Source organism: Paroedura picta, chromosome 12, assembly GCF_049243985.1.
Source record: "Paroedura picta isolate Pp20150507F chromosome 12, Ppicta_v3.0, whole genome shotgun sequence".
NCBI lineage: Eukaryota > Metazoa > Chordata > Lepidosauria > Squamata > Gekkonidae > Paroedura > Paroedura picta.
In genome coordinates, this window is record NC_135380.1 from 28,080,940 (window position 1) to 28,094,670 (window position 13,731).

Genomic DNA, 13,731 nt, shown 5'->3' on the forward strand with positions numbered 1-13,731 from the left:
GCCAAAGCCAGGACCTCGGGGGGGGGGGCGTCGGGGAAAGGTTTTGGTGCGGCAAAAGGAGCAGGCCTGCTCCTTTCACCACACCGAAGCCGGGACCTCGCGGGGGGACGGCTTCTGCGTGGCAAAAGGAGCAGGCCCATCGCCGCGGGGACGCGGCGGGCCTGCTCCTTTCGCCACACCGAAGCCAGGACCTCAGGGGGAGGGGGGGAAGGCTTCGCCGTGGTGAAAGGAGCAGGCCTGCTCCTTTCACCGCACCAAAGCCGGGACCTTGGGGGAGGCGGCGGGGCCAGCGCGGTGGAAGGGGCCTGCCAGGAGCCCTGCAAGGCTGCCAGGGCCAGCAGTGCCCAGGCTAGCGCCCATTGTATTAGAAAATACAATGGGCTTTACCTCTATATGATAATAAAACACTAAAATCCCGTAAGACAGCAAGCTCTACCAGCTTGCCGACAACTACAATACAAAACAAGTAAAAAATCAACATAGATGTCAGCAGTAACTACTCTTTATAACTTTTTATAGTATCATAAAGTAGGGCACAGAAAAGGTTATAAAAAGCACTCTAACAATTCAGATAATTAATCCAAATTGCAAAGGAAAAAGCAAGACACTTGCCAAGGTGAGATAATATAAACCGAGATAGAAGGTCAAAATACTACCAGTGCAAGGTGTTGCAAGGTAGCCTTCAACAATTATAAGAGGTTAATTGTAGTTGAAAATCAAACCTAGTGGTACTTTTTATTGAAATGAAATGCATGTGCAGCCCTCAGAACCCGCACCTGGGCAGTTAAACTGCACACATTCTAAACAAATCACGTGCCCAGAAAGCAAGGAAAACACTGTAGATGGCACCACATTTAGGGCTAATCCCTAGTTTCTAAAGAGATGGGAGGTCTCCACATGTAGAGATAAAGATGTAAAGACTTGGATTGTAAACCTTGCTTGAATAACACCTTGCTACAGAGACAGTTATCCAGTTACAGGAACTTTCACTTACGAAGATCAGTTTCAGAGGGTGGCCATGTTGGTTTTCAGTAAAACGGTTAGAACTGAGTCTGGTACTAACTCAGAGACCAACAAGAGTTAAGTTCTTGAGTGGCTGAGAAAGGGAGCTTTGACTCTTGAAACTTTTATACCCTGGAACTCTTGTTGGACTCTAGGGTGCAAAAGGACAGGCCTGGAATGTTTCCAGGTAAGTGCAAGAAACAACTTTCTGAAGTAATTAATTATGATAAAGCTTATTTCACCATTATGCATGTCACTACATATTTCTTGTTTTACTCATTCAGTCGAATGACGTCACATTTATTTGCTCCAGACCAATTCTGCTTCAATATTGTACGATTGCACATGCCAACATTCTGAGTCAATGTATTACACTGTGACTACAGGAAACGGCTTTGTCAAAATAGGGGCAAAATCCAGTGCTGATAACAAAAGAGACTCTGATACCCTTAACTATGCAGTGAAGGCTAGACTGTCTATGAATTGCACAGCTCAGAACATACATATGAGGGAGAAAGAAGCAGCCGGATAATTGAATGAAGCAGCCTAATAAATGAGGCCTAATTTGGATGGATTTTTGTGGCCTTTATTCCCATTATAAAAGAGACCTCAAATGACATGTTGCAGTTGTCATGTAAAACCACTGTGACTGAAGATGGGCATAAACCCAAAAAAGGTGATTTAGGGCCTGGGGCAATCGCAGACTGAACCCCAATCTGAACCAGCCACACACAAACTGAACCAGTCCAGGAAGTTTGCTCCTGGCAGCAGCACGCTTTGAAGTGGCAGGGAGTAAAACTGAAGGGTTAAGTGGCTGCCAGAAGATGGAAAGGCCATAGTCAAGAGAAAGGGCTGGGTCAGGAAGGGGTTTGCCCCCCACCCCCCTGAAGTGGCAGGGAGAAAAGTGTCTTCAAGGGGTTATTTCACCTGCGTTCTGCTAGCCCAGCTGTCTCAGGCTCCCTCGCATGCGCCATTATCCAAACATCGGATCCTGAACTTCAAACCAGTCCGAGTTCAGTCCAAATTTTAGAGTGTGAGCCAGTTCACGCCCATCCCTAATTGTGATTACTCTTATTTTAGAGTGACCCTCTTACAGCCACAGTATCATTACTCACCTTGTAAGTAGCAATGCTCAACGAGAAACAAATTCTTTTCTGAATTTAAGAAATCACATCTGTCAGCACACACCCTGACAACACCGAGCAATAAACTACAATTCTGCAAAGTCACACCAAGTATTTGGGGTTGGGCTAGTATTTGTTTCAAAGCACCTTTAGCTAGACAACTTTGTAAGAGGTAAGAACGAAATATCAGGTTTGAAAACTGATATGCATCTGCTCACATGACACCAGCACTGATTCTTGCTGACACCCAAGGGACATGATGTCCTGCTCAAAACTGGCATCTATTCTGGGATATTGGTAGCAAACATACTATAGGTATAGCAGCAGTTAAAGAAGGAGGGTAGTATTTGGCCAATACACACTCTGTAAGTAGCAGACTGGCTAAGAAAGATACTTTAGAGATGTGCCAACTAGACTTTAAAAACATGCACATATAGCAGGCCTGTGGAGGTGCAACTGCACAGATTTTGGTTCATGCATGTATCAGAGCTAAATGCAAGATACAAAACTATGTATGGAATAGGCTGTAAAGTAACCCATTCTAAAGAATAATCTCAAAATTGATGGAAGTACATCTTCAAATAATCTTCTCATTCACATATGGTTTGTCAATTGATACTTTATCATAGTATATTATAGTATGACAAGCATACCAGTTATGAACTTCATTCCACTTCTTCAGATACATACCTATATTCCTCTAGACCTATATTCCTCTAGACCTAAGTCTTATACAGCATTCAGTTTTAGTAATCTGTCATATCGAACTTCTCTAATGATCTCACTACAAAAGTGCTTCAAGCCAGTAATTAAATTATCAATTGACAAACCATATGTGAATGAGAAGATTATTTTAAGATTTTGAAGCATGGTGTGCTTTTGTAGTGAGATCATCAGAGAAGTTCTGCATGCTGTATAAGACTTAGGTATAGAGGGATATATAGATACCGTATTTGCTGGCGTATAAGATGACTGGGCGTATAAGATGACCCCCTAACATTTCCACTCAAAATACAGAGTTTGTTACATTACATTACAGTACTATGGGCCACTATGGGCAGCTATGTCTATCCCAACTGGAGTGCACCCGACGTATAGGACGACCCCCCTTCCCCACTTGGAGGCATGGTTTTCAGGGGGGAAAAGTAGCCTTATACCCAGCAAATACTGTATATATCTGAAGGAGAGAAATGAAACAAGTTCATGTCTATCGTATCCATCAATTGATCTGTTCCCCACTCTCATCAGGAGGAGAGTAAGAATGTTGTCCCTGGCTGGTCAAGGGGGTGAGTTGCTAGTACGTTTTCTTTCATCTGCCATCTTATTGTTTAACTAGATTCAAAGCCAGTTCATCAGAACGGGCTTTGAAAGCTCCCCCCTGCTGCGGCTTCCCCCTCCACCTCCCTCCCGGCCTTCCCCCGGGCCCAGAAGCCCCCATCCCCCCCCATGACAGCCCGGCCTTCCCTCCGGCCCTGGAAGAACACCCGCGGCCTCAGAGACTGCCATGGGTGGGCTTCCAGGGCCAGGGACAAGGCCTCTGTTGCCCCCTCTCCCCCCCACAGCGAACTGTAGGCTGTGCGCCCCTTCCCTGGGGCCAGACGCGTGAGGAATGCAGCCGTGGTCCTGCTGGCTGCGCTGTCAGTAAGGACTGACGGCTGTTAAGGGGCCCCAGGGTGGGGGGGGGGGCAGGAGGCGCGACTGGTTCGAACTCTAGCCAGTCGGGTGAGGGGCCAATCGCTTTGCACTTTCCGATTCGCCCCTCACCCGGACCAGCCCCACCCACTCTCCATCCACTTAACCCTTAACTAAATATGATACCACTCACTGAGCGGTTCCAAATAATGTATTAAGGGCATTATGGGGGTTTTGTTGTGTTTTTATTCTTTTACTCCTCCAAGCAAGCCCTTACCAGAAATATTAACTGGAACAGATAACCTTAAAGCCACATGAGCCACAGTTTCACACATGACAATAGGGGCTTTTACAGGTGCCAACTGCAAATGGGCAAAATCAACAACTGCCCATACATGTGCTTTCTCTGTTGTGAGTCCTGCCTTATAGAACAGAAAGCCAAGGGAGGCCAGTAAAGCTCTCACTCTCCTGGCTTTTGACAAATTAATAATCCCCCTTGAGTCCCTGTGGGAAAGGCAGACTACAAATAACAAATTTGATTTTTTTCCCTAATCAAATATTTCAGTTCAAAGTTTTATTTGGAAAATAAAAATTACCCACATTTCAATTAAGTTTACTAAATATGTTAAAGTAAGCATGTTAAGTCAAATTAACATTTCTTAAAAAAAAAAACGCTCATCACTGATTGGGTAAACCTTTAAAACATGGTGCCCCCTGAAAGGATGACAATATTATTAACTGTCAATCTGACAATACTATTAACTGACAATACTATTGTCAATCTACTATATTCCAAAGTCAAGAACAGGAAATGGAGGGAAAGCATTGTGTAAGGGAAAACTCCCTTATACATCTGGCAGGTACTTCTACCTCTGCTTTTTGCTTTGAAGTTCTATTTCTCAATTATGGGAAGTCCCGGGGCTTGTCTGAAGCCAACAAGAACTGCCTCTTGGCAACCAGATGAGGGAGTTTTTGTAAACTAAAGGTCAGTTTATTCTCTTTCAGGTCACTGATATGGCATACATGACTAACAGTGCAATCCTAATAATACTTTCCTGGAAGGAAGTCTCACTGCACAGATTTAAGTAGGATTCTGAATAGGATTGCTCCCCTGAGTAAGTATGTTTGGGTGGGGTGGACTACTAAAAATTTTATAAGATAATGGCAAAGCTGGGACATTCCTTATTATTGTTCTCAAGGAATTAAATAATGGACAGCACTGCTGGAGTTTCACCATAGTGTAATAGGTTGGATTTTCATTCCTGAAAAGCATGTCAGGGTAACTAGATAATGCGCTCTAATCTCCACTGCTAATAAGTGAAATGGTGCAAAGGAGAAAGCTTTCAGCACCGTTCTTTAACAGTGCCATTTTTGGAAAATTCTGATGCTATTTTAAGATTAAGTAGAAGCTCTGATTGCCATAAACTTTTACAAACACTTAGTGGTGTAACAAGATCTTAAAACAGGAATACAAGGTTAACTTTAAAGATAAATGGAGCTGTAATTCTCAAACTAAATGTGTGCACCTGATAGCTAAATAAGTTGGTAGTCCTATCTATTATGATTGTATGAGGATTTCTGTTCAAATAATACACTTTCTTTTGCTTATTACATAATTTTGTTTTCCATCTTCAACTTTCATTTATTTTTCAAATCGCAAAAATTAAGATCCATGTGCTATGTTAGCATAGGATGCAGCAGTCATAACTTTTCTCAAACAATGTATATGTGCACCCAATATTTGTCTTATAGAAAGCAAAGACATTTATATTTTTAAACTGCATATAGTACAATTGTATATGCTAAGTTATACATTATGCATTTTGTTGTTAGTTCAATTAACAATCACAACATACAATGCTATAGAGAAAATCTCCTACTTAATTATATTTGATCACAGAATGAGTGTGGGGGTTTTCAAGCTGAAGATAAGGACCACTATGACAATTATCTGGAATGTATGAACTTGGGTGATTCTATCCCATCAAAAGAGTTGAGTGCAAGAGCTACTGCAGCAGCCTTTTAGAGAACATTTGCCAGCTAATATCAAAACAGAATGCTGTATTCTAGATCAAGAAAAAATTAACACTGGCTAGCTCCTCTTAGAAGCTTTGAGCTATTTACATAAGATATACTAACAATCTCTGAAGAACTAATACAAAATGGGCTTGAATCTAATTGTTCATTGGCTCATCACTTATTACACAAATGGTTCATTACAGAAACTATTCTGCACAGTTCAAAATGGAAGCTGTCCTGTAATATTACAATACCATGATCTTCCTACATTAATAATTTCAATCACCTTGTCCCAATATAAAAGTGCTTTAGGACATTCCCACCATATGTGAAAAAAGTCTGTTCTCTTTGTTACAATACCAGCACCTGCTTTCTCTGTCCTTTAATCTAGATATATTTTTGTATGCTATATATATATCATTTTAGCAGGTTTTCAATAAATGTAACTTATTGTAAAGTTTAATCCCTTAGAAAAAATAAAATCCCATTTTTTAAATTTAAGACATTCCCCAATTTTTTATTCCATTTATTCTCAAAGTTATTTGAACTCTTCAAACAATTTCATAATATAATAGATAAATCTTCCTTATAAAGATTTTATGTGATGTTAACATTTCAAATTCACTGAGAGGTCTTATCAGAAGCAGCTTCTTTTTAATTAAAGAATGATATAATTTTTGATCTGATGGTATTAAAAATGAGAAATCTTTTGTTATTTTCTGTCAAATCAGCAAATGGAATTAATTGTCTCTTTTTTATCCAGGGTCAAGAATGTTCCTTGAGGTTTGGAGGCAGGGTCTTAAGACTCCAGTGTTAGGCTAGGGCTTTTGTCATGTAGACAGCCCCCAGGAAGGCCTCAGTGCTGCCGTGTATCCTACAGCCTATTGTTTCACTGGGTGCAATGGGCTTTGCCTCTAGGACCTCATAAATTTGGACTTGTGAGTCATCATACTGAAAAGGTTGAGAACTACTATTAAAGAGCATGCAGCTGTACCTGTTAATTCATTTCTTTAAATTTAGCACAACCTACAACTGTGAAGAAGCAAATCCAAAGGCCCAGAAACTGAATGCCGACATATTGTTTATTACACTGCATCACTAAGTTACAGAAAAATAAAAACTTGAATGTAACTGAGAGCACTTGAATTTGTTGTTGAGTAAAGCTGGTTAAATCTTTGCTGAAAGTCTCATAAGTCAATGTTATTTGACAGAGCTAGACAAATTTTTGAAATGTTCAGGAGTCACGACCCAGGAAAAAATTCTTTAAGTGCTTCAGTAACAAGGCATCAGGGATTTTTCCAACTATGCTTATCAATCAGAATACTCTGACTATAATTCAACCCAGTAGTATCTACTGTATGTTGGTCTAAATGAAGAAATGTAAAGCTAACATTTTTCTTCATCTGAGCACTTAACTCTATCAAGAAAAACTAAGAGGGCAACTCTCCTTCCCAAAACTGAACTTCCTTGTTCTGCTTTTTCTAAACAGCCAAAGGGGAGGAACTTACCTTGGAATTGTTTATTCGTTCCTGAATTAGCAGGAAACCCATTGGTAACCACACAGTAAAAATGTGTCCCTTAGTAGTCAGTTAATTCTACTAAAATCTGCACAATCTATAGCAGCAGCATGACATACTTAAATTCTAATTTCATCTCTCAATTTGCATAGGCCTCCCTTTCATAACATACCAATACAGTTTGGGATCTCTTTCTGAAGTTGATTTTCAAACTGAAGGGTGTCACACACACACTTTCCCCTCAAAGCTAACATTTCAGCACATTAGGAAAACAAATTATTTCACCATTCCCTTTCGGAAAGCAAAAAAGCCACAAAGCTCAGGATCATTAGAGACCAGTAACCCATTCAAGAACAGAACTGTAGTGGCAGCCTGTATTATTCTCCTCAATGTACTCCCTTTCCAAATCCAGTTCAGTAACAGCTGTGATCAGCTTTATCAGGTATAAACATATATCTTTGGGCAGCTAGCTCATAACCATAAATCAGCTTATTTTCCCAATATTTCTAGTGAGGAATACTTCTGGAGCAGCACAAAGGCAAGAACTGCTCCCACCAAGCACCTGTTTTCCTGTGTTAACCCACCTAGATCCCTGTTATGTATATCTTGCTGCTTTCCACTTGACTGGCACTCAGTTCTTTCTGTTGCACAAAGTGCCACAAAGCAGAAAAATCAACAATCCAGATTTAACAAATCTTTCACCAAATTTGATATGCTAGACAATACTTCCCATTTTGTTTGGAGAAACTTCTGCCTTGTTACCCATCTGCCTTTCAAACAGGAACTGTCCCTAACTGGTTTCATCTTGCAAATATTTTTAAGCACCCAGGAAAAGTATTGGGCACAAACAGATCTACGTAACACTGGCTGTCTTTCCCCTCAGTCTCTGCTATTCCTGTGATAAAGGGGAAAACAAAAGGGCCTTATTATCCTGATCTTCACACTGAAGGATTTCAAATAGGTTTTTCAGCTATTACATCTATGAAGGACCCTGAATCTGAACCAACTCAAACCTAGCCAGCACCTTAAGTTTCCCACAAGGACAAGGAGCATTGTCCAGAACAGACTGAAAGTGTTAAGCAACTATGGGCATTGTTGTTGTTGTTGTTAGGTGCAAAGTTGTGTCCGACCCATAGCGACCCCATGGACAATGATCCTCCGGGCCTTCCTGTCCTCTACCATTCCTCGAAGTCCATTTAAGCTTTGACCTATTTACATAAAACTATGTAATTTACTTGAAAATTACATGAATTTTTAATGTAATTTTATGTAGTTTTTATTTACATGAAAACTATGGGCATGCAAGTATACAAATTCAGAATATTAAAAGAACATGACAAATAACACTATCATTAATGACAAGCATGCATATGAGGACAAATGCATCACCTCTGTCTTCCACTTCCCTTACGACTTGCTCATATACAAGGTGGAAAGAAAGAATGGCTTTATTTGCACCAAAGCAGTTAGCTAAAATATCTTTCAAAGATGATTGTGCATAGCATTTCAAAAACTATACAATGAACTATAACTCATCACATAGAAGATGTGAAAGATATGAGGGTCCGCAGAATAAAACCTCATATCTTGTTTGTCTAATACGCTATCTTGTAATGTGTTAACAAAGATGTGATCCTAAGCATTCTTGAAAATAGAGAAAATGTAAACATTCAGAGAGGTTTAGCAATCTTCAGGAATTAAGGATGCAGAAGCAGGCTTCTCCCAAGAGAGTCTTTGCTTTTGGGTCCCTCCACTGGTGAAGAAAAAAAAACAATCCCAGTGGATTGGCATAAGTAGTACATCTTTTGGTTGCAAAAGAAGAATGCTCCCCCTATACAAACTTCAGAACAGCCCCTGACCTAGCCTGAATCCAGCAAAATAATTTGCCAGTCACTTAGTCATGAGCTACACATACAAATTTCCTACCATTATCACTAGCAACCTGTACTGAAGAGAGCATTTCCACCACCACTACAGTCCACACTTTTTCTGCCATCAACAGAATGTACATACAAATGGTGAAACTAATACAAACCTTCATTGATACACTTAGCCATACTGAAATTAAGAACAGCTCATAGAAATGAGGGTTATGAGAGGAAGGATAGGGATCTTATCTAATGGGAAAGTCTTACAGAAGCACCACGTACATAACACCCTCACATATGTCCCAGTGAATTGGCCAGATTTTATTTCCATAAAAACCTATATAGGATTGAGGGTTTTTTTTTTTTTTAAGTGAAGAGAGCACAAGTACTGTTTACTGAAGCCACCATGAAACGGCGAATCAATGCAAACTATTTTACAAACTAAGCACCAAAACGATACTGCTTTCCTCCCCCCCTCCACTGCCCAATAATGTTCTCTCTCTTGCCGGCTCATAAAATAAATCTGTCAAGATGCTATACAAGATTACCAATATATTTAAATGATGGTCTTGGCTCATGATTACATTCTCTCTTGGCTCAGTATGTGTGTGACAAGGCAGCAGCCATATCCTGGGAGAGTATTATTTCCGAGTGACTTTTATTGTCCATTATCTTACAGCACTTATGCCACAGCCATGATGTCTTGTAGGAATATTTCACAACAGAAATATCTTTGTCGTTAGTATTCTCACTGCAATTTAGTCAGATCAACCTTTAAATCTCATCCATCATACTGAAGAGCTTTGGCAAAGCAAGCAACAGTAATAGATGCTTCCTTGTAGAACCTAATTACCAGCTACGTTAAACAGCATCACCTCCCTCTTCCTTCTGTAACACAAGCAAACAGAAAACACTCAAGCAGCCTTTGGATTCTCACTCTCTCACTTTTTCTGGGTGGAAGTACATAACCGGCTTACCGCAAGAACACTGACACTGTCTGGCACATGACAAATATACTTGAACCTAACAATTAAGCTTCTGACAGCAATTTCAAAAAAGGAGCATTTACTGTAAATTCCTGACAAGTTTTAACTCCTTTGCTTGCCTTTCTCAGGAGTCAGTTCAAAATGACTTGAAATTACCATAAGCAGTACAGTTTAACATGAAAAGCCACACAAAAATATGACAATCTGTAACATATACCTTTCAAAATTTAAGCACTGCTTAAAAGGGTGATGGAAGAGCAGCTACCATATGATGCATATGAGAGTTGTGCAAGAAATTAGTAAGTCTCCAGGGAAATTACTTAAGACTGTACTTTACAGACCTAAGACATCTGACTGATGATGCCAAGGGTTATAAAGTGGAAGGTTGGGGGAAGGCGTGGGTTGTAGGTTTTTCATTTTTGCATTCACAAAATGCAAAATTTCCCCCTTTCCCCCTTTCAAAGCACAAATAAATTAGATTGCTGCAATGAACTATGTATGGCTGCCTTTGAAAAATGTCTGGAAGCTACTGTTGGTACAGAATTCTGCAGGCAGAACACTGATTGGAGTGGTTCATAGGGACCATATAATTCTAGGATTGTTCCATCCAACCCCCGGTCCAGAGACCAGTACCGGTTCGTGGATCAGTTGATACCAGGCCGCGGTTACTCCTCATCCTCCTCCCTGGCTGCTGCCTCGGGGGCTGCCCTGCCACTCTACCGCTGGCTCACCTTTGGTGCTCTCCAGTGGCCACCATGGCCGGGTGCTCCCCCTCAGCATGGCACTATGCAGCTGCTGCTGGTAGCGCCCCCCAGCTGGCAGCGGGAAGTCAGGGGCACCGGCGGGAAAGCAAGTGGAATGGGGGCTCAGGCGGCGGCAACGTTCCTCGGCAAAAGACTACCCTCTCCCCTGGGCCTCAGTAATATTGTCAAGCGTTGACCGGTCTCCAGTGATAAAAAGGTTAGGGACCACTGATCTAGACTGTCTCCCCATTTGCTTCCAGGCCTAATTCAAAGTACTGGCGTTGATCTTTAAAGCCCCACACAGTTTGGGGCCAGTATACCTTAAGGACAATCTTCTCCCATATCAACCTACCCATCCACTTCAGCTTCCTATACTCTGAAGCTAAACTGCTGGCAACCCATGAAAGAGCCTTCTCAATCAGGGTGCCAAGGATTTAGAATTTCCTCCCTACAGAGATACATATCCCTCCTTCTACTGTTGTCTTCCACTCACTAGTAAAGGCTATTTTGCTCTGTTTGGAATAACTTGGGGGGACTGTATTTGGGTGGAAAGGGGGAACTAAAATGTTTTAAATAAATAAATAATCACACTTATCTGACTCGCATTGCCATAGCCCCTGGGATTGTGTTCTGTTGTTTTGGTGAATAAAAGATATCTGAGGGGTAGGGTGTCCTAGTAATCCTGGGAAGTTAAAAACCTTAAATTTTAAGGTAAGATTGCACAGTGATACACCCCTGGCCAAAATAACATTGGAAATCTATCATGTTAGCTATATCCCTTGGTAATACTTTGAAGTCCATTACAATGTCAATATACTTTTCAACTCTTAACAACCACGTATTCTGTAATAAATTAAAGACTAACCAACTTATTGGGCATTTTAAGACAAGACCTTAAAATTTGAGCAGGCTCACCTTTTAAGGCATACACCAGTGTGTACATATTTACTTTCAAGGGGAGAGGTTATAAACATCACTTCCCTAGAACATTCACAAAGCTGTTCCAAAGAGGCCGTGAAGAACTATTACAGTCTTTCCTAGTCTGCACAAAAGGGGCCGCGACATTATGATGCAAAAAGCAACACTTTTAAACATGAAGGTATTAGTACACCTTAAAGGAGAAGGGAAGGTTGTGGTGGGAAACCTGACAAAGCTGTTCTTCTGGATTCCTTAGATTTTAACATGTATCTACTTGGGCTCTATACAGAAATGTCACAAGCCTACTACCATTTTAAAGACTTTGGGCTAACTTTCAACCATTTTTCTTACAGTTCTTGACAAATTAAGATACATTGGTATATGTATATTAATTAGGCCACATCAAGTCCAAAGTTCCATATTTTATGAGCAGAATTTATTCTGGAAAAAAGACACAGAAATGACTATGTATAAACTTCACCAGTGTAGTAAGCGTAACAAGAGCTAAGCTTTAGCTTCTAGACAACATAAAAACCCACTAAAAACAAAAAATCCAGATTCATTTTCTCATTAAGTTAACAATTGATATAAATAAGTGATATGAGAGTATAATCTATTGCTCTATATACAGAAACCAACTGATGTTAAGTTACCAATAGTTAGTTAGAGCTGATGTCAATAAAACAAATGCTACTAGCCTTATTATTTAAATATTTGTGGCAAGCTTTCCAACTTGTTTGAAATAAATTTTCTACCCCAGCTCATGTTTATGTTTCTGTACTTAGTCAGCAACATCGATCTTTCAACAGATACACGCTAAGATGTTTCTACACTGCACGTACTCTCAAAAGGTTCCAACAAACACAGCTTTTTTCTAAAGCTAACTGATTTGCTTCCCTATCAACTTCCTCATCATTTCAATCAGCCAATACATGGAAGTAATAATTATTTTGAAGCTAAAATAAAGAATGCAATTTATACTATTATTGATGAGATATTGCCAATCTGGTATGAAATAGGAACATATTTCAGTCTGTATCGTTCCTTCTTAACAGGGAAAATGGTTAGATGGAAACAGCTTAAAAAACAATTTAGCAACAAGACTTGTTACCAAAAGTTAGAAAGAAAAGTTAATGCCATCATGCTCCATATTATGACAGTCAGAAATCAAGAGACAGTCACAAAGCTGCCTCTGTCACCAAGTTCACACTCGACAGAATACCACTGCTCCCTCATGACCATACCTGCATGACTAATACATACACAAAATGTATTCACACCTTATATTTTAAGATACACACTTAAATCTTGTGTACATATGAAAAATGCAATGTGTAGTTATGATAATATTAGTAGCCAATTTATCTGTCTTACTGGGGGGGGGGAATCTTCCTCAAGGAACAAGGAGGAGATGTGCTTATTTTCAAAAATAAATAACTTAATGTATTTATATTTCTTATATTCAAACCAAAAACAGATAATACATAATGCTAAGAAATTAGCACTCCAGAGTAAAAATAAATGCTATAATGCATATTCTGCATCCAAAAGACAATTTCAAAGTCACCTGGTTAGACAACGTGTGAAGCCTGCAAAGCAACCAATACTAACTGCAAAAATAGCTTTCATAGTATGGAAAATTTGCAACTACACACTAAATATACAAAAATATAAGTGTTGGTTGGTCCATGGGAAACAACCCAGATGCATTAAATTAAAAAAGGGGTGTGTGTTAGTTATTGATTCCATTAGATGCACTTGGCAGTTTTATCTTCAGCTGCTTTAGAAATGCTAGTATGTTTGAAAGATAAGAGTTATTGCTAAATTTCCTGAAGGGTTTCAGTAAGAAAAGGCTTATGTTTTAGCTACACTCTTTACCAAGATTTAAATAGTATGCCATTTTGATAATGGACTGTAAAAAG

At 39.9% G+C, this 13,731-nt stretch overlaps 1 protein-coding gene and 1 long non-coding RNA gene across 3 annotated transcripts in view; one reads left to right on the top strand and one right to left on the bottom strand.

The window, feature by feature from the left end:
• NEK6 (NIMA related kinase 6) overlaps window positions 1-13,731 on the bottom strand; it is an 82,927-nt gene that overhangs the window by 47,886 nt on the left and 21,310 nt on the right. The window lies entirely within an intron of this gene.
• Window positions 821-7,082, top strand: LOC143821964 (uncharacterized). Its single transcript, XR_013226000.1, has 3 exons — window positions 821-1,189; window positions 4,764-4,873; window positions 6,541-7,082. It is a non-coding gene; the product is annotated as an uncharacterized LOC143821964 (long non-coding RNA).